General features: G+C 46.1%; 1 long non-coding RNA gene across 1 annotated transcript; it reads right to left on the minus strand.

The window, feature by feature from the left end:
* Positions 1 to 6,749: 6,749 nt before the first annotated feature.
* On the minus strand, positions 6,750 to 20,935 carry LOC115094932. Its single transcript, XR_003857638.1, has 3 exons — positions 20,249 to 20,935; positions 17,635 to 17,725; positions 6,750 to 6,939 (listed from the first exon to the last, which is right to left on the minus strand). It is a non-coding gene; the product is annotated as an uncharacterized LOC115094932 (long non-coding RNA).
* Positions 20,936 to 22,113: the final 1,178 nt, after the last annotated feature.

Genomic DNA, 22,113 nt, shown 5'->3' on the forward strand with positions numbered 1-22,113 from the left:
CTCCATGGCCATTTGGCTTTTGTGTGTGTGTGTGTGTGCGCGCACGAGGACGCGTGACAAAAGAATGGAACAGAGGAATACTGTGCAGAAGGGGCTGCTATTCAGATTTTGGAACGTGGACCCAGAATCCGAACAGAAGAAACTTTGCCAAGACCCACAGTGGGGGCGGGGGGTTTTCTGCCGATTCTCGTTGATTTTCCCCCCATACCGGATTCTTTGAATCGGCTGGCAATGGATCCCTGACATTTGCGCAAGGCTCTTGGTGCTGCGTGCAAGACATTCCCCTATAATGCACAGGATTCTGCAAGCGACTCCAGTGTAGATCTCTGACAGGCTAGGGGGCTGGAAGAGCTGCGGGGCAGTCATGGTAGGATCCTCAGGATTCAGCATCGGCTGCTTCGTGCAGTCCAGCTGATCCAAAGGAGGAACAGCAGTAACTGCAGCCTCTTCCTTCCTGGGGCCAGCAGGTAGCTCTTACATAATACCATAGTAAAAGATGGCAGATAGAGGCCAAAATGGCTCATCCTATGTACCCAGCAAGGTGTTTAGGGTTATAACCATTTTGTACACGTTCCCCCCCTGCCTTCTGTTAGTGACTGTAACCACTCTGTGCAGGTTTCCCTCGTGACATCTGTTGGTTGTGTAACACAATGGTTCTCAACCTTTTTCCCATCGTGACACACCTGATAGGCCACGCTCACATGTGGGACACACTGCTCATTACAATTCACGGCGGAAAAGTAAAGGTCCGGTAATTATTTTTATTGTTTAAAATGACACAAAGAAAAGATACGTATTCTGTCTGAACAGAAATTGCATAAATAGTAAACATCCCACACCAAAACAGCACCAATTTCCAGCACTTAAACAGTAACCACCTTACCTAAGAAAAGGCAACACTGAAATATTACACCAGGCCTTAAGACACCAATACACCTCCTATTAGGAAAATGGACCAAGTCAGGCTGCTATAGAGTCCTACACAGAAACTACACCCCAGCAGAAAACCTCACCTAAATCACATGTGCAGACCCTCCCCTAACAAAGAATAAAGAGACCAAACCGCATAACTAGAAGCATGCAGACAAAACTGAATTGGAAACTGCAACAAGCCAGGGTCTCTGTATGCAGTGTAACAAAGGAAAAAGAGAAACACCACAAGTTCTCATAAAACAAATCAAGAAATATAAAATCAATAGCAGCAAAATCATACTAATAAAAAGAACAGATTATTTCAAAACAGCTGATGAGTTGAATATCCAATAATTAAAAACTCATATAAAAAATTTCTAGATACCAATAAAATATTTCAAAATAGCAGACACAAAGACCCGATAATGAAAAATAAGGATACAAACATTTTTTTGCTCTGCATACCTGGAAACGTTTGATATCCAGGTCTCCTGAGATTGTTTTGAATTAGCAGGAGGAGGGGTGGTTTGCTTGGAACTTTCTCCTCTCTTTCAGTCACATACCAGTGCTCTCTCTCACACTGGCTCTCAATTACACACCTATACACACATGTTCTCAGTCACTCACATATACACATGCTTTTTCTCTCTCACTTATATAGGCTCTTAATTACACATTTACACACATGCTGTCTATCTTTTCACGCTTACACACACAGGCTTTCAATCACACACATACATGCTGTCTTTTTCTCTCACACACAGACTCTCATTCACATGTTTACACACATGCTGTTTCTCTCATTTACACACATGCTCTCAATCACATACTCACATGCTCCATCACCTAAACCAGCTCTCAATCACACACAGACACACATGCTCTCTCTCTTACTTATACACACAGGGGCGGATTTTAAGAGCCCTGCTCGCGTAAATCCGCCCAAAACCGGGCGGATTTACGCGAGCAGGGCCCTGCGCGCCGGGAAGCCTATTTTACATAGGCCTACCGGCGTGCGCAGAGCCCCGGGACTCGCGTAAGTCCCGGGGTTTTCGGAGGGGGCGTGTCGGGGGGCGGGCCCGAACCGCACGGCGTTTTCGGGGCGTGTCGGGAGCGTTCCGGGGGCGGGCCCGGGGGCGTGGCCGCGCCCTCCGGACCCGCCCCCAGGTCGCGTCCCGGCGCGCAGGAGGCCCGCTGACGCGCGGGGATTTACGCCTCCCTCTGGGAGGCGTAAATCCCCCGACAAAGGTAAGGGGGGGGAAGGTGAGGGGAGGGCAAAGGAAAGTTCCCTCCGAGGCCGCTCCGATTTCGGAGCGGCCTTGGAGGGAACGGGGGTAGGCTGCGCGGCTTGGTGCGCGCCGGCTATACAAAATCCATAGCCTTGCGCGCGCCGATCCAGGTTTTTAGCAGATATGCGCGGCTCCGCGCGTATCTACTAAAATCCAGCGTACTTTTGTTTGCGCCTGGAGTGCAAACAAAAGTAGGCTATTCGCGCTCCTTTTAAAATCCGCCCCACAGGCTCTTAATCATACATACACATGATCTCTCTCACACACAAAGGATCTCAATCACACACACATACTCTTTCACTCAAACAGGTTTTCAATCACAAACTTACACATACATGTTCCCAATCGTAAACTTACATTCATGCTCTCTCTCTCACAGGCAGGCTCTCAATCACAGACATACTCTCTTTCACATATACAAGCTCTCAATCATTCACATACATGCTATCTCACTCACACACGCATGCTTGCTCATTCACTCTCTCCCCTCCCCCCTGAAACTAGCGGCAGTAGCAGCCTCCTCTCAACCCTAACCTCCTTCATTTTCAGCCCTCGCGGAGGAGGAGTCCCATCGGCCACGGGGGTTGACGCTCTTCTTCATTTTCCTCCGAGCCGCGCTGCACATTCTTCAGACCGCGCCTCTCTTCTGTTCTTCGGGCCGATTCTAACCACACTAGCATGGTCTCTTCTTCCCGTGCACGCACCCGCTGCTCACCACTTCCTCTTCTGGGCTGTGGGGGAGGGGGGGGGGCGGCAGGAAGAAGAGACCATGCTGGTGCCGCTGACTCCAGCTGTCCTGCCGCGTTCCGCCCGGGCTGACAGCATTTTAAGCCTGGGCGGAGGAGGACCGGGGAGCAGCTGGGTCAGCGGGGGACTGGGAACTGTGGCGACACACCTGCGTGTTCTTGGCGACCCACTGGTGTGTCGCGACACACCGGTTGAGAACCACTGGTGTAACAGACGCTCAGTTCTGTTACCAGTAAGCCCTGGGTTTTCGGTGTCAGCTAGCTAGTGTAGGATGGTTAGTGGGGGAGGATCCATTTGGATACAGCCCCCTCCCTTCTGCAGAGTCTGGAATGGCCGTCCCCCCCCGCTGAGGATATATTACCACCCCCTCGCTACAGCTCGGGAGGCAGGTCCCTTTTGGCTGGACAAGGGTTAGAGGCAGTTTGGAGCTTAACGTTTGTTGTTTTACAGGCTGAGTCAGAGATGCCAAGCAAGCCCTGTTTGGTGGTCCTCACCAGGGTTGGGCGGGGTCTTCCAGTCCAGTCCACTCATAGGCTGGTGTGGATTATTTCCCTCTGGGCACATCTTTTGAAAAACGTTTAAGTGGTAGGAGCCTTACTGGAGCCTGTACAGCTCCTGGGCCCAGGGAACCCGGGTCTGGGTTAGAGTTAGAGAAGACCTGCCCTCCATACCCTCAGTGAGGAAGGGGGGAGTCAGTGATTCTGTAAGGGTACACTCCGATGTTATTTTGGAAAGATTCATTTCAAGATCCTTCCTTCCTGCTTCAGAGGATCCTTCCCATTAGGGATCAACTACAGAAAACATAAAAAGGACTGCATCAGAAACAGAGAAATATCGAAGCCAGCTAACTGTGAGCAAATGGCCAAGCCCAACATCTGTGAAGACACCCATCTGGTGCTTCCAAAAAAACACCCTGGGAAGAGCGAGAGACTTCTCTCTCTGTGCAGAGGCAGTACCTTAATATTTTTGCCAGTTGAAAGGGACGTTTCTATGCCCAGTCTAAGGCCACCCTGCCCACCTGGGGACTCTACTTTTCCAAAGCCCTGGAGGGTAGACGTTCCCCTGGCTCTGGCAGCCGATGTTCCTGCTCAGATGGCGGAGGAGATTGTAAAAGAGAAGATTCCGTAGTGCCCTGGATCAGTGCTGCTGCATTTTCATACCTTTTCAACAGTAAAGATTTATTTTGGACACTAGCACACTGACTCCTTTATTTATTTATTTTTTTTGGGAACTTCCAGCAAATACAAGGCGAGTTAATTGTTCCCTCACCCTGGGAAATCAGGAGAGGAGAGCTAGTAGTCACCCTATAGTAGGACCTGAGAGGACTCCTTTCTTCCCCCAGTCGAAAAGAACCTACCTTGGGAAGAACGGGAGCTCGGAGAGCTAGCCAGGGGTTCCTGCCCCAAAGAACTTATACATTCTTTTCAGGCCCCCCAACTGTAACCCCCCATCCCTGCACCCGGTAGTGGGGGGTTACAGTGGTAACTGCCGCTTTGTGCATGCTACCCCCATGCTTCTGTTTAGGATTGTAACAACTGCTCTGTGCAGGTGATCCCAGTGCCTTCCTGGAAGCACAATGCAGTCATTTCGGTGCTATTTTGGGCTGAATTGCCACTCTGTGCAGATTGCTCTAGCGCTTCATTACTATCCATCTTGCCACTAGGGATCCTCTGTGTTTATTCCCATGCTTTTTCAAATTCTGTTGCTATTTTGGCCTCTCCTTCCTTCCTCTGGGAAGACATTCCAGGCATTCAGCACCCTTTATGTGGAAGCAGTCGGGGGGATATTGAGAACCTAGAGGATCATAGCGAGGATGAACCAAGGATGAGCAGGTAGGACGTTTTCTTTGATCTTTTGAGGACTGAAAATTATTTCTCAACTACATCAGTGGGGTAAACATGATACATTTTAAAACATTTCTGTTTATTAAGAATCCATCAATACAGAAAAAAACCCACTGTTCACAAAAGCAATGAACAAAAACCCAGTAACAAACAAAGTCACAGCAGCAAGAACATTTCCTGAATTTTACCTTTTTATCACCCTCCCAACCTTATTTCCAATCACCCCCCATAACAAATTTTAAATGCAAAACCAGACCCCATAGGCTCAGTTTTTAAGATTAGTATTTTAATGTTTCTTTCTTATTTATGGATATCAAGGGTTAGGCAATCAAAGCCCTATCGTCTTTTCTTAGCAGAATATTCCAGAGGTTTGTTATTACATTCCTTAGCTCACAGCATCTAGTTTTCCCTACAGGTCCCTCATGCAGACACAAGTTAGCCTTGACCCTTCTTGGATGTAACAAGTTCTGACTCTCTCATGTCAGTGTTGTTAGAGGTAGGGGGGCTTTTTGTGGTGTGGGTGTGTGTGGGGGGAGAAGAATGGCCTTTATTAATTACATGAAAATATCGCACTCAAATACATTCAAGACTAGATCATATGTATGTATTTATTTATTTAGATTCTTTTATATACCGAAGTTTAGCAGGCTGCCTTCACTCCGGTTTACAATGTAAACAACATAATACATACAACGCATTCATTTCGAACATATTGAATATATTGAATAATGAACATATTGAATATTCATTACGAACATATTTGTGCATCTGTTATAGATACATGAATAAAGCAGTGTGATCACTTGTTATTAATCTAACACATCACCCCCCCTCATCCATCATCTCTTGTTCCTCTTCTCCCTGCCCCATCTACTACCTTTATCATGTATTAGGTATTTTTAGTTAATATCATCTTTTACTCTAACCTTCCTGTTCTACTGGACCTGAACAAAGCATGCGGAAAGCCAGTCAAGAAATGTATTGAATTACTCCAATAAAAAGGTATCGTCTAATATATATTATTGTTGTTGTTTTATTTATTTTTAAATTATAAGGTGCATATTTTAGTCATATTCATAGATAGCAAAGAACTGGCATGCACACAGAGAAAAAAAATAGAGGTAGGAAAAGTTAACGAGGATAGGTGAGGAGGCAGGAAAGTCACCAAGGAGAATTAGGGTTCTCTTATCTAGCCACTGATTCACACCATTTCCTTCTTATAGGCACTGTTTCTTCTTTTTATTTTTTTTTAATTCAAAATCTTTGTCATCTTCTTTGATCGTCTAACATTCAGGAAAATGAATCACAAAAAAACATCCAGGCAGACCTATTATGGATAACTGGGCTTTGACTGGCAAACTCAAAACATCAGCTTTAACTTTGAATTTTTAAGAAGGGTTCATTAGCCTTAATTTCCACTGCATTAAATTTGCACGTTGGGCAAAGGAGAGAAAAAAAAAAAGTATTTACCATTGCTTTTGGGCAATGTTCAAATTAACACTTCCAAATCTATGATTAACGAGCTATGTTTTTACTCTTGATGGTCAGTTTTCATGCAAATTGCATTAGCGATGCTGCTGATTAGACTGAATGTTTATAATGCAGCCTTTCTATGGCTCTCAGAGGTGAAATGTTACGCATTTGATAGGCTCAGTTTCATTACTGCAGTACAAAAAGTGAGCTGCGCTTGAACGTTTAACCCCTTTTACCAGCCTGTTGCGATTCCCCCTTTTAGGTGGCAGTGCCCTAAATCTGCCCAGGACAGAGGAGTCTGTAATAACCTCACCCAGTCAGAGTCCCTCAGAATTTTCTGCATGCTATTTAAGAAAAAAAAAAAAAAAGACACACATCCTTAGCAGCATAAATTTTCAATTTTAAGCTTAAGAAGGAGGCAGTTCAAAGAAAATAGTATATTTCATTGTTGGGTAATAAATAGTTTCTGACAGTTCTACATGGTTAGGTTTATTACTGGTTCCCTTTTCAAGGGGAGTTTTCACCGGAGCAGATGTCATTAGGAGCTGTTGCGTTCAAATATATTCATCAGACTTCCGTATCTGGCAGCTTGCATTTACCAGTGCGCTTATATTTCCCTAAATAGCATTTCAATTAAAGATGAGCTCAGGATTTCACGGGGGATCTCCCCTAAACTGGAAAAAAAGAGGTAGGTTCAGAGGCGTAGCGAGGGTCTCTGGTGCCTGGGAGGGGGGGGGGGGCAATGCATTTGTGCTGCCTCCCTGGTGCCCGGCTCCCCCCTCCCCCAAATCCTCCTGGTAGAAATGCTGAAGGGTAGGACAGTCACACTGCCAGAGGAACCCCAGAAGAGAACTGAACCGACGGACGGCTGTGATCAGCCTATGGGGCAAAAGCTTCTCCGCCTGCAGACAGGCCGCCAGCATTGCCCCTTCCCTCCCTGGTACTGCAGGCACACAAAAACATTTCTCTGATAAAGAAGGAGAGCCAGAGTCAAGGACTGCGATGTAACCTGTACAAACTCTTCCAAACTTTCCAATTTTTCTACTTCTTACCATCAGGAGAAAAAAAGAAGAAGAAACCAATCCAAAATGTGTCCTTTTTCCAGAGCTGCACACATCACCACTGTCTGTCCCTTCACCAAATACAGAAAGAGAAACATGGAGACCCCAGAAAGCCAGGCCTGGCCTGCAGTATAACACCAGAGAAATAATATAGAAATATTCAGATGTACATTTACCAAAAATGACACCAAGAAAATAAAATTCTCCCACTTCCCATCTCGGAGAAACAGAAGTAATAGCAGTCTGTCTCCTACCCTCCCAGGCCCCAGCAGTCCTGCTCCCCAGCCTCTCTCCCCCTCCCAGGCCCCAGCAGTCCTGCTCCTCAGCCTCTCTCCCCCTCCCAGCCCCTTCCCCCTCCCAGGCCCCAGCAGTCCTGCTCCCCAGCCTCTCCCCCTCCCAGATCCCAGCAGACCTGCGCCCCAGCCTCTCTCCCCCTCCCAGCCCCCCTCCCAGGCCCCAGCAGTCCTGCTCCCCAGCCTCCAGCAATCCTGCTCCCCAGCCACTCTCCCCCTCCCAGGCCCCAGCAGTCCTGCTCCCCAGCCTCTCTCCCCTTCCCAGCCTCTTCCCCCTCCCAGGCCCCAGCAGACCTGCTCCCCAGCCTCTCTCCCCCTCCCAGCCTCTTCCCCCTCCCAGGCCCCAGCAGTCCTGCTCCCCAGCCTCTCTCCCCTCCCAGCCTCTTCCCCCTCCCAGGCCCCAGCAGACCTGCTCCCCAGCCTCTCTCCCCCTCCCAGCCCCCCTCCCAGGCCCCAGCAGTCCTGCTCCCCAGCCTCTCTCCCCCTCCCAGCCTCTCCCCCTCCCAGGCCCCAGCAGTCCTGCTCCCCAGCCTCTCTCCCCCTCCCAGCCTCTCCCCCTCCCAGGCCCCAGCAGTCCTGCTCCCCAGCCTCTCTCCCCCTCCCAGGCCCCAGCAGTCCTGCTCCCCAGCCTCTCTCCCCCTCCCAGGCCCCAGCAGTCCTGCTCCCCAGCCTCCAGCAATCCTGCTCCCCAGCCACTCTCCCCCTCCCAGGCCCCAGCAGTCCTGCTCCCCAGCCTCTCTCCCCCTCCCAGCCTCTTCCCCCTCCCAGGCCCCAGCAGTCCTGCTCCCCAGCCTCTCCCCCTCCCAGGCCTTAGCAATTGTGCTCCCCAGCTCCCTCTCGCCTCTCTCCCCTCCCAGCTCCTCCCCCTCCCCCGTCCCAGAAATCGTGCTCCCTCTCCCATCCCAGCCCCTGTCCCCCTCCCCCTCCCAGGCCCCAGCAATCGTGCTCCCCAGCTCCCTCTCTCCTCCCAGTCCCCACATTCATTCACACACACACACATGCAGCCTTCTACCCTCACCTTCTCACTCCCCTTTTCTACTTCCTTACTCCACCTTCCCTCTCAGTCACACCCCCCTCTCAGTCATTCATCGTCTCCCTCTCTCTCCCCCCATCCCTCCCTCTCATCCCTTTCCTTCCCTCACTCATACCCCTTCTTTTCCCTTTCAGTCACAACCTGCCATATGACTCACCCCTCCTGATGGGTCTGTACAAGGGCAGTGAGACAATCCTGACTGTTAGAGCCTGTATGAGCCTTGGGTTTGTACTTTGGGCAAATGATAACAACCCCTGAGCTCTTTTACTAGGATATGGTCTGTCCTCCCTTCTCTCCTCTTGTTACTTGGATATTAAAAGTAATGTGTGGGTATCCCTTTCTAAGACCTTACACTATTTCCTCCTTAAAAGAGTTTTTCCTTCCTTAGTATTTTTGAGTTTTGTCAGGCGCACTGGATGCCTGACCCATGTTGAATTCAGACTCTGTGGCACCTAAGGAAAATTTTCTTTTGCTTTTTGTGCAGTCTTTGCAAAATGGCAATGGACAATGACATTTCCAGTGTGGTGATGCCACGGGAGATATTGTGGCCGCCTTTGGTGGCCTTTACCATCAACATTTTTTGCTTAAATAGAGACTCAGTTTCTGACCTGGCTTGTCAACTTGGAAGAAGAGTTGTTTTCACTGGGTGGGTACTCGCTCAACCTCTAACTTCCTCAAAATTACTACCAAAAGCCACAGCTTAGACGGGAGAGCAATCTAGAGCCGGAGAAATAATTTTGCAGTGGTTTACTGCTGCTTACACTCTTTCCCGGTAAAGCTGGGCAAATCTGAGCCAAAGTACAAGCCGGCTTACTTATTGCCTGATTTACTATGGCTTTTTCCCCCCTTTCTGTGTCTATGACGAAAAAAACACTTAGTACATCACGTCCTTAGATTAGAACTGTGCTGGGTTTGCAAACTTTAAAATTAACTGCGAAACCCCAATTCAGGGTAAGGGCTGAATTCTGACAGGGCCACAAAAATCCCAAATATTCCAGTTACCAGTCCCTTTGCCCTAGGGTGTGGGTTCTTGATCTCTTGAGGAAGAAAGGTTATCTTTCAAGTCCCAGGGCATGGGTAAAATCTCTTCCTTCTGTGTTACTAGAGACTCTTTGGAGCAGGAACACTGATAGCACAGGTTGGACTCACAGGTTGAGTTGTTCAAATAAAAAGCTTACTGTGGTTTGGTGTAAAATAATTCAGGTGCATAAAGAAGGTGATGTCCAGTTACATCCAGGCTTAGCTGTGTCATCTTGGAGTCCAGATTTAAGGTCTCACTCTCTCTGAGGAAGTGTCCCTCAGTGTGGGATCCTGGCTTACCCTCCAAGGACAGGAATGATAAGTGACCCAAATTGGCTGAGGGGGGGGGTGTCTTAGGTATGGATGCATTTCCTTCCCCCACAGTACCTGATGTTCAAGGGTGCTCCCCATCTTCAATACCTGCCCGTGTCCTGAGACCTGGGATGAAGACTCCTTTGCGGGTGACCAGATATCCTTTTCCCTCTCCAAATTCTCTTTAGTAGAAAGCCTCCCTGGAGGAAAGATCTTCTCTGGAAGACAGGTGTTAAGTCTTCCCGTGACATAGGATAAGGAAGGTTGGCAGAGAAAAAAGGAACTTCCTTCCCTGACCCCCAGGTAGCAGAAGCAAAAAAAAAAACAAACAAAAAAAAAAACTTGTGACAAATATTCTTGGTCTCTCTCTTCACCAAGAGGGTCACGGCAGCCTCCTCTTGATCTGGGCGAAGTGGTTTGCAGGGACCCTCCTGGCCGTCCTAGGCAGGGGGGGGGGAACTGATTCCCAGTAAAGCACAGGGGCCAACAGAAAAAAGGCCTCCAAAAACTCAGAGGAAAAAAAAAAAAGGCAAAAGCTTTCTCTGTATCTCAAAACTTCCTTCTAGCCCTGTAAAGCAGCTGGCTGGGCAGTGCCTCTCCCATCCTCATCGAGACTGGCGTGTAAAACAGGAGAGCACAGCAAGATGCTCCCGACTCTCCGAACATAAACTCCAGACTTCCACCCTCCCTGAACTCCTCCTCCTCCTCCCTTATGGTACAAGAGCTCACCATTCCCGGCATCCACAGGGGAGGTGCTCTTACAAATGGGGTGCCCCTGCTCCTCATTACCTCAGCCCAGGGTATACTAGGGCTACCTAGCGGAGATCCAAGGGGTCTCTATGACTGAAATATTTAGATGTTCATTTGAACTGTATAAAAGTATTGTGGCCGCTGTACTAGCTCACTTGAATACATAGAAACGAGGGTCATCAAACAGAGCTAATCACAGACGTACTGAGTTAGTCCAGTCAAAAGGTATTGCTTATAATTTGTCTGTTGACCCTTATTTCTACATTCAAGCTGTCTTCCAGCTGACCCAGAAATCAGGACAAAAGTCCAAGCTGAGGTTCTGATGCAGAGGGCGAGATGAGATCAGTCTGTAGCTTCAGCATTATTCCATTTTAGGTCTGCAGAGTCTAAAGTTATTTTTGACATGTCTTGGTACATGAAGATCATGTAGATAGTTGGTAGAAGTTTTTTTTTGTTTTTTTTTAAATGTGGCTATTTAGATTTGACCATCTGGTTTCCTGATGGTGAGAACACTGAAGTATGATTTTTCTATTCTGCTCACGTAGAAATTGTGCTTCTCAGATGGTGGATATTCAGTTGTAGATAGGAGTATTTGTATTTGAGTGCCTTACTTTTTAGGTGATTCTACATATCTACTTTTAATAATTGTTCTATATGCTTTTGCAATCACTCATGTGCAGGGATTTTATTTCTTTTGATCTGTGTTTGCACCAGTCACGTGGTGAGGGTTACAGTACCTCTGAAAGCTGTAGAATACCCCTGATGAACATGGACCTGTTTGTGAAGGATTATATAGTAAGAAAGCAGAGCTGATCAGATAAGCTCCTCTTGCCCCCAATAAGTGCATCCGGTTTCCCCTACCTATTGTGTTCACCTTATTTGATCTCTAGTTCTCTCTGCTCGTTCCTCTGCCAGCTGACTATGGCCCAAGCATGCTTAAATTCTGTCACTTTCATTTGCAACAACTTCTGCTGGTAGTCAACTCTGGGTATCCACTATTCCCTTAATAAAGAAGTGTTATCTTGCATTTTCTTGGATCCTTTCTTCTTCCCATTTTATATCATGACCCTCCCCCTTGTCCTTGAGCTTCTGTTTTCTTGGATTTTTTTTTTTTTGCCCTGCATTATGAAACACCTTCAGATTTTTAGTTAAGCAACTGCTCAATTGGGTAAGCATGCTGATGCCAGTATCTTGTTCGGTCAAGCACTGCTCTGTGTGTGCTCTTAGAGTGAGGATACTGCAAATGTGCAAGGTTTTGGATCTCCCAACGTGGCATGTGCTAACATCGTTGATTAACCCAGAGACATTTGTGTAATGCGCGTATATTACAGATATGAGTAAGAAGGTGGGCAACATGAACAGTAAGTGAAACATCTAGTGGATAATGTTCACATTATCTGGTTAATGTTCACATTTTATCTGTAACATATACACATATCCATATTTTACAGATAATTGTTAAAGTACTTCCTATATTATCTGTGAGCAGCGCTCTAGCAGTTTGAAAAGCTGTCTGCCAGTAGACTTATCTTCAGCTTGCAATCATCCATAAATATGTACTGTAGCTATCTCTCTTAAGTGATATGGAAATTGACTAATTGACTACCCTGTTAAGCAAGCACTTTTTATAAAATGAAGTAACTGATTTTTTTTTTTTCAAATAAAATACAGTATTGAGAAGCACCTGTTAGTAGAGATGGATCAAATCACTTAGCATTAATCAGAAGCCTATTTGAACCACCATCCATAAATTACAATAATTCACGAATCACGGAGCCTCACAAAACAGAGACTGAATCACCGATCACTCGTAGAAAGCTTCCGCTGATCACAATTTATGAATCACAAATTTCACTTGATATATCTTGACTGGCAGAAATGCTATTCATCGTAAGAACGGATGATATTTGAACCATTTACTTGTACTCGCTACTTAAACGAGTTGAGAAAATGTGCCGATCAGGAAATGACACCAATCTTGCTGCCCCCTGCTGACTCTCTTCCCCCCCCCCCCCCGCCCCCGCCCCTTCCCGGGCAAATAATTTGCAGACCTTAAATCCTGGGCCACAATTCATGACTCATGGTTGCTCTATCACAAGGTGGGATAGGGAAAAGTCAAACGAATTGCAGCTTACTAGGAATGAGGTTCACAGGGATGCTGATCTGTAGGATTTTCAAAAAAAGTTAGTGGCCCATTCCCATGAAAGTTTGGGGGCAGATGTAAATGGGCTCCACAGCCAACGTCAATGCCAAACGTAGCTACGGGGAAGCAGACATAAAATATAACTCACTGAGGCATAGTTATCTTTGTTGTCAATGCTCACCCCATGAAACCCTCTCTCGCATGCCGGTTTTCTCCAAATTCATAATTAATGAGCTGCTTTGTATGATCTTGTATCGCAGCAGCTCTTTCGTCTCGAATGTAAATCAAATTCTGTACATGGTGGACTACACGAAAAATGTCTTCTATTGCAAAGTGACAACATTTTGTGAAAACGTTCACACACTGGACTATACATGGAAAAGCATGGGGGAACCATGGCATTTCAGGTTGCTATTGCGCATTTTTGTTTGCAAAAGCCCGGTTAGTGGAAGTTTCTGCAGTGCTGTACATTCGGCTCAAAGTTTGGATTGCCATCCCTCTGCCTATGAGTTTAAAATACCTACAGTTTGGAATTTATAGTAAGCAAATTGTTACGTCGATACATTTCTCTTACGGTATGAATATCATATTGGAATGCACAGTTTGAAAATGTAATGAAAAATGTGACAAATTTCATTTTGCTTTGTTTGCAACAAAAGAAAATAAACCTGTAATTGAAAAATTCATTTCATTTTCATTTGTCATTTTGTTGCCTATTAAAGCCAATGAAGGAAATGAGCATATTTTTTTTTTTTTTAAGTCACACAGCCTGGAGTCAGTGGGGGAATGGGAGAAGGAGTAAGGCCAATAGCTTGCAGTTTGTTTTGGGTTTTTTTTTTTACCAGCCTATCCCAGCTTCCCTGAAAGTGAAAGCAGAAGCAAAGCTTAAACAGGTGTTATTTCAGCCACTTCTGTGGGTGATTTTAGAAAGTGAGAACAGGGATTGAGAAACTGCTTGCTTTTCAGAGTTGAGAGTTAGAAGAAAGAAAGATTCTAAAAAAAAAATAAAAAATTATTAGGACTGCTTTGTGCATTTCTTTCTGCTGCTCAGCGTGCAGTACTTCTGGAAGCTGTAAACTGAGGGCTGAGAGCAGACACAGTCACTGTCAAAGTACTGTGTCTTATATTAGGAAAGATACACTGACCGAGATTGTCGCTCTGTGTTTTTAGTGAGTGCTATGCAGATACAGTGTGACAGCTTGCACTCTATTAGTACTACCACTACTACACTATTTATCATTTCTGAAGCGCTACTAGGTATATGTAGTGCTATATAAATACACATAAGAGACAGTCCCTGCTCCATGGAGTTACAATCTAGTCAAAGCAAACATACACTACAATAGGTGGCCAATTACAGTCCTTGAGAACCACAAGCAGGCCAGGTTTTCAGGATATCCACAATGAATATGCGTGAGATAGATTTGCATACAATAGAGGCAGAGCATGCAACTCTATCCCACGCGTATTCATTGTGGATATCCTGAAAATCTGGCCTGTTTGTGGCTCTCGAGGACTGGAGTTGGCCACCCCTGATATAGTGCATAAAAAAATAAATCTATGGGAAGTCTATTTATAGTAGAGGTGGTAAGGATTTAAAAGCAGCTTCAAAAAGTGAGTTTTTAAACTGGATTTGAATAAACCTAGTGAGAGAGCACAATGCACTGACTCAGTAAGTCTATTCCAGGCCTATGGCGCAGAAAGGTGGACAGCATGGAGTCAGGGGTTGGCGGTGGATGAGAAGGGCACACATAAGAGTGACTGAATTGATGAACAGATTTCACAAGGAAGATAGGGGAGAGAGAATAGAAGATAGGTAATGAGGAGCTGCATATTGAATCCATTTTTAGGCTGGTTTGACCTGTGTGCAGAAGTGGATAGGAAGCCAGTGTAGCGACTTGAGAAGAGAGGTTTCACGGTCATGGCGATGCTGAAGATAGATAAGTCATGCAGCCACATTTTGAATAAAGACAGTTTAGTGGGAGGTGCATGGAGAGCGAGTTGCCGTAGTCTAAGCAGGAGGTGATAAGAGAGTGGGTGAGCGTTTTGATAGCATGCTTGGAGTGGAAGGGATGGATTTTGATGATGTTATAGAGAAAGAAATGACACGCTTTTGCAGTGTTTTGGATGTGTACAGGGAAGGAGAGAGAAGCAAAGATAACCCCCCAAGGGCCGAGGGAACTGGCAGGATGGCACTGGGAGTGCTATCTACAGAGACAGAAAAAGCAGATTTGAGGGAGAAAGCATGAAGTTCCATCTTGGCCATGCTAAGTTTAAGGCAGTGGCAATGGCAGACAAGCAGGCTGAAATCTGGAACACGATTCATGCCAAAATTTCTTGTATAATCTGGGAGTCATGAACTACATATCGATTAGTTTGGTTAATCACTTTCATATTTATAGGAATCTAAACTAAACTAGGGGATAAAAATTGTTAGAAAAGAAAAGGACCCCAGGATAGGGGTGTGCATTCGTTTTCGACGTATTGTGAATCCGCAACGTATATGCCATATTCGTTGTATTCGTGGGGGTTCCGAAACGTATGGCGAACCCCCACGAATACAACGGATCACCAACGAATAGGCCCCCCACCCTCCTGATCCCCCCAAGACTTGCCAAAAGTACCTGTGGTCCAGCGGGGGTTCTGGAGCGATCTCCTGCACTCCGGCTGTCGGTTGCCGGTATTCAAAATGGCGCCGATAGCCCCTGTGACATAGTAAAGGCAAAGGCTATCGGCGCCATTTTGAAATCCCGGCAACTGACAGCCCGAGTGCAGGAAATCACTCCAGGACCCCTGCTGGACCACCAGGGACTTTTGGCAAGTCTTGGGGGGGGGGAGGGGGCAGGAGGGTGGGGGGTTGTAGATAAATAACTTTAAAGGGTTGGGATGGGTTTGTTTTTTTTAAGGGGAACAAATGTATTTTTGACATATAAATGTATAAATGTTTTGCTATGTGATTTCAATCTGTTTAAATTATTATTTAAGTTTTAAATTGTTACCTAAGTTGCACACTATGTTAATTAAGTTTTGCTTAGTTGTATCTTGTTCTTTGTAGAGCCCACCGGCAAGTTCTTACTGTTCATTGTAAACCGGTTTGATTTGTATCCAATGCAAGAAGATCGGTATATAAAAGCTAATAATAATAATAATATGAACGGATCGGGGGCCCCCCCGAGAACGGATGCAACGATTTGGGCTCCTACGAATCCGAATCCCGAATGAGACGAATCCGTCCCTGCTGCACATCCCTACCCCAGGAACCTAAGGAGCAAAGGTCCTGATAATGAGTTTGGATGGCAGTGTGCTGAGGTGCCTGTCATTCAGCTACCAGCTCAAGAGCAGCTGTTTGTTAGCTGTTCCTGAACACAATCTGGTAAATGATGACCACTGCAACCATTCTCTTAAGGGTAGCTCGCAGGCCAGCACATTTTGGCACAGCCACTGCAGAGCTGCGCGACCTGAGCTCTGTTAGGGGAGCAGGTGCTCCTTTCAAAGAGTGTCTGTGAGCTAAGACGCGGCACGGAGTCCTCACGTTCTTCCATCTACCAACGGAGGTCCCCAGCAGGATCGTCGTCCTCAGGTCTCGGTGGAAAAATTGGAGGGGGGGGGGGTGAGGGAGAGTGGCTCTACAGAGGGAGAAATAAAGAAGGAGAAGGGGTACTGGCTGAGGGCTTCCTGCATCCTCTCCTTGGGGTGGGGCCTGGGGTGTAGGCAGAGGTCCTGCTCTACCTTCGGGTGGGAAAACTGGCCGAGGGCTGGCTCCTGTTGGTGGTGGGGATAGAGCAACAGCTGGGGGGGGGGGGGGGGGGGGAGCCTGATCCTCCTCTTCCTCCTCCTCTGAGCTGGTTATGGTTATAGTTAGATTTATTACTAACCTGCCTATGCGTAGAACCTAGGCAGTTTATAGCAAGAACATACACATTATCATGTTATAGACAAAAATTAAAATAATCCTGAAGCAAAAGGATAAATAATACAATCAAAATATTAAACACTACTTAAAGCAACGTCGTGAACATGCAAGTTAAAACAGAAATGTACATGGAATCATCTGGTGAGCTCTGTGAAGAGATAAAACTGTGCATTAACAGGCTGATACAGTAAAAATCGCGGGAGAGCTGGTGCTCAGTGCATATTTTCTGCTTTTCTCTACACTTTTCCGGGTTGCTCAGAATTTAACGCCTGTTCTGTTATTTTGATATTTTATATGCATGTTGTAAACTGCCTTGTATAATGTTATTAGAAAAGTGGAATAGTAATTTCTTAAGTAAATAATAATTATAATAACAATGTGGATTAAGCACTGATCTTGGGATGTAAGCCCATACCTGAGTCGTACAGATGAATGAGGCTTGTGTGCAGAACATAGTGAGAGACTGAAGTTGCACGGCCATGTGGAGGGTCCACTTTGGGAAGCTGGCTCCAATTTATTATTGTCTGTGGTGATGATTAGGCCACTTGGAGTGGGGAAAATGTGTTAAGAATTGCTGACTCTGCTGAGAGTCCCAGTCTAAAGCAACAGCCCTGCCTCTCTGAAAATCATCAACACTGCTTTGAATATTTCCTGCCATTCCCCTTAATGCCAGCCTATACATACAGTATTAGTTCAACAGCTATGCCTGTAGTGAGAGCTAGAGAGAGAGAGATAGACTTGTGCCGAAATTGGACACCTAGATGACCAGTGGTGGCTATTTCATCAAAACTGCACATATGTACACAATTGTGAAACTTTCCAGATATGACTTAGGTGTACCCACCTCTGTCCCATACATGCCTCTCCCACAGCTGCTTAAGCCAGTCCTCCTTAAGGTGCTGGAGTTCCTGGGCTACCTTCTTTAGGTTCTCAATCTGTTAACATAGAAAGATAGGAAGATATGGACTGAGAGCAGATATTGAACAGAAGAATCATCCTGTGTTTCCCATTTCCTTTCAGGAATCTAGGCATAGACCCCAGTACATAAACCTCAGCATGCACTAAGATCAGTAGGGCACAAACTGCTTTATGACCATCCCATTGGTTTGTATGTTAGGATGACACAAGAGAAAGGATGTTTTATGTTGCAAGACCCACCATTTGGAATGAGTTACTTGATGAGATCCATTTAATTCAGTGCTATTCAACATGCAGGAAGAAGGTGAAAGCTTTTTATTTCAAGCAAACAGTCACACATATTAAGGAATATCAGGACTCATACATTATCCCACAGCAGAGACTTTCTGTGATTCGGTATAATACATCTGCTTCATTTATCTTCATTCTCATTGTATTTTTATTTTGTTGTTTTAATTAAGCTTTTATTTTATTATTATTTTAGTTTAGTTTATGATTTTGTTTTATGATTTTATTTTGTTGAATCTTTTTTGTTTTTATGGTATTGAGATTCTGTAATTTATTTTGTTGCTATTTTTATATTATTATGAGTGTTTTACTGTAACCCTCCAAGTACATTGGATTGAGTGGCTTAAAGTTAGTTTAAATAAAATAAATAAATACATTAATAAATATTTGTGGGACGTTCCTTGCAATTTGTGACATCTATGGATTCTGTGTACTTCTCCCTTGCTTTCTTGAACATATATCATTTCTGAGTGAAGCTCTTCTCTTGTGAGCCCATTCCATATACCCAGCACCCTTTCAGTTACTATAGTTACAGGACCATATTACCCCAGCAGTCTGGCCAGATCTATTATCCTCTCTGCTAAAGATATCTCCCAGCTGCTTGTCAGACTATGATCACCTGCCAGATAGCTTCTTATCTCAGACTGCCTTTTTGGGGATTTCCCTGTATTTCTGAATATGGAAATGGGTACACATGGAAATTACGTGCATAATTTTTCCATTCATAAAAAAAATAGGCATGTACTTTTGAGCCTTTGCGTGTACGTTTGGGGACAGAGATATGAATATTTTATAATCTATGCAACCAGTACCAAGCAGTTTATAAAATACACGTATAAAACTTTATGCGCATTCAGTTATGCATTTACCTGCCAACTTAGGCGCACTTTTGAAAATTGTCCTTTAAATTATTTCTCTAAGCGCATCCAAGCTGCATTGTGAGGCATGAGGTACCCAGGGATGCACACCTTGGGCTGTGTTATTATTTTAAAATGCTTTTTACCTATGTTAATTGGCTTTCTGAAAAATGCCCACCCTCAATGCAGGTGCTTTTAACCACATTGTCATAATGTGTTCCCAAGGGCTAGAAGAACTGGGTCAAAAATTATAATCACAAGCTTGGTGTTGTAAGAGTCTCAGCCACTTCAGTCTTAGAGGCTGCTGTACTAAGCTACAATAAAATGGCCCTGTTAATCGCATGCAAATCAAGTACAGGATAAATAGTACACATTACAATGCTTAACACAGTTCCCTCTAAGCTGTGTGCATGTGCACACGTACACAGGTTGTTAACCTTGTGCCCATGGCAAAACATAGTGGGGTAGACTTTCAAAGGGTTACCTCCGAAAACCTACCCCTGCGCGCGTCAAGCCTGTATTGCATAGGCTCGGCGGCGCGCGCAAGCCCCCGGGATGCGCGTATGTCCCGGGGCTTCGAAAAAGGGGCGGTCCGAGGGAGGGTCAGAGTCCTCCGGCACAGCGGCTGTGCCGGGGGATGGTGCGCAGACAGGCGTAACTCCGTCCAATAAGGTAGGGGGGGGGGATGGGTTAGTTAGGGGAAGGGAGGGAAAGGTGGGGGGAAATCCAAAAAAAAAGTTCCCTTCAAGGCCGCTCCGATTTCGGAGCGGCCTTGGAGGGAATGGGGAAAGCCATTGGGGCGCCCCTCGGGCTCAGCGCGCACAAGGTGCCCAAGAGTGCACCCCCTTGTGCACGCTGACCCCGGATTTTATAACATGCTCGCGGCAGCGCGTGCATGTTATAAAATCGGTTGTACATTTGTGCGTGCCGGGTAGCACGCACAAATGTACCCCACGTGCGCTCCTTTAAAAATCTGGCCCGGTGTGCATAAGCAATCCTGATATTATATTGGCTTTCAGCACACAAATTTGAAAGCCAATAAAAAGTTGCCTAAAAGGAAATGTTTGCTCATGTAGCCTTTCCAAAATTAGAGGGAAAATTGCTTGTGATAACACTTGTTATCGCAATAAATCTTATCTATACCGCTATGAGGTGCAGTTAAATTTCTCATTTGCACGATTCAGTGTGCATTATTTTGGTATGCTAACATAATTATGCAGCTCATTATTAGTTTTGCATAGATTTTGCAGCAAAGCTCGCAACAGTTCAGCAACTCATGATTAACTGGTAAATAATGCATGCAAAATTTAGCAAAGGGGATAGTGAACATTATTTGCCAGATTAGTGTACTTGTGTTTTGGAACATTGCCTCATCTTAATAATGAAACGGCTCACCGGGTGGAGTTCCGCTGCTGGGCCTTCTCCCGCTGGTTCTCCACTGCAGTATCTCAACGTCTCTTGATGTCTGGATGTGGCTTTAAGCAAAGATAAGTCCCCACACACTCGGGTTGTAAGCAGAACTGTTCAGAAAAGCCACGGGTTTTCCAAAAACAAAGTCCAGCCAGGGGGTGCCTGCTCCTGCACCCCGGCCTATGGTAGCACTGGCCCTGAACACAGTTCCAGGAGTTTGGCCTTATCTGGAGCCAACAGCTCCTTCACATTTGAGCTGTCTGGCTGTGCCTGTCTCTGCGGTACAGCCTACGCCAGAAAAGGTTTTTAAACTCGGACACTAAAGCCAGGCTCTGTCCTAGCCCAACGGTTCCTCCAAACCAGCGTTCAGTTCCAGCTGCACCCGTCCCAGCTTCACTGCTCACAGCTGCCAAATCCTTAAATGTAGTTCCCTGATGCTTGACCCACTTTGAGGGGCCTAATTCAGGCACAATCCCCACAGTGTCCTTCCCTTCCCCCGCTCGGGCATTTCCCCAGAGCTGATGCAGATTGCCTCCTTCCCTTCTGTAGGAAAATCCCAAAAGCTGGAAAAAAACACTTTTTAAACAAAACACAAGTATCTCAGCGTTTTCCTACTCCATCACAATTATCCACCCGGGCTTACGGCTGCCGTTGGCTATTAGTTGCTTCCATCTTCGCTGTCCTCTTCCTCCTGCCACTCCCACCAGTCTCGTGTCTCTGCTCCTCTCTTTTAATCCGCTCCACACCTGGTTCCCACACCTGGTTCCACACCTCTCCCTCAGCCCTCTGGGAATTGTAGTCCTCCCCTCCCCCGACTGGACGTTTGGTCCATTCAGCCCTAGCTTGCATTCCCCTCCTGTTCAGCTGTAGTAATGGGACATATCTCCCTTTACAATACATTGGTCTCCAACATAGCTGCTGCTTAAACAATTTAAATGGAACTCAACCTTCTTCATACGAGATTCAAATTTAACCTGAGATTGTTAACTTTATTCATTTGTGCTAAATTTACAAATGAATAATGATTAAACAATTTAAGCATTTTATTTAAATTAAAAGATTGGGGTCACGTGGGATGATCTGCTAGGGAGGACGTGTTCTCCCTGAGCTCCGGGTGCCACGGACTTTTTCATACCCTTTCTACCCCCCTGAGGTGACGAACCGGCATAAGAGACGCGTGTCGGGACACGGCCCATGTCGATTGTACATTATATGTACAAAACCCCACCAACCATGGCTGCACGAGGTGGTAAAAAGGACAAAGAAAAAGACAAGCTTAAGCCCGCGGATTCCAAAATGGCGCCGAGCCCCGGCGCCATCAGCCCGGTGGTAGCGACGCCACTTACCGTGGACACGCTCAAGGCAATGCTGGATTCTACCCTAGATGTTAAACTTGCGGGGATTACTCACCAGCTGGAGGAGGTAAAATCCTCGTTGGCGGCTCTGCAGCCGCGGCTCGATGGCTTGGAAGACCGGATCGTGGGGTTGGAGGAGGGGCTACAGGCCCAAACAGAGAAAAGTGGCGTGCAAGATAAGTCTCTCCAGGACTGTTTGCAAAAAATGGATGATTTAGAGAATCGCCTTCGCAGGGATAATCTGAGGTTCCTGGGGCTCCCGGAGGCGGTGGACGAGCGCGGCTTGGGGGACTTTTTGGAGGAATGGTTGCCAGCGGCGGTAGGCCTCCCAGATTTACAAGGGACAATGAAAATAGAACGTGCGCACAGACTGGGGGTACGCCGAGACTCAGACAAGCGCCCTCGTATAGCTATCGCCAAAATTCTTAATTCAGCTATAAAACAAAAAATATGGATGGCATATAGACGGAACCCAGAGGCGAAATATAAAAGCCA

Source organism: Rhinatrema bivittatum, chromosome 7, assembly GCF_901001135.1.
Source record: "Rhinatrema bivittatum chromosome 7, aRhiBiv1.1, whole genome shotgun sequence".
Taxonomy (NCBI): Eukaryota; Metazoa; Chordata; class Amphibia; order Gymnophiona; family Rhinatrematidae; genus Rhinatrema; species Rhinatrema bivittatum.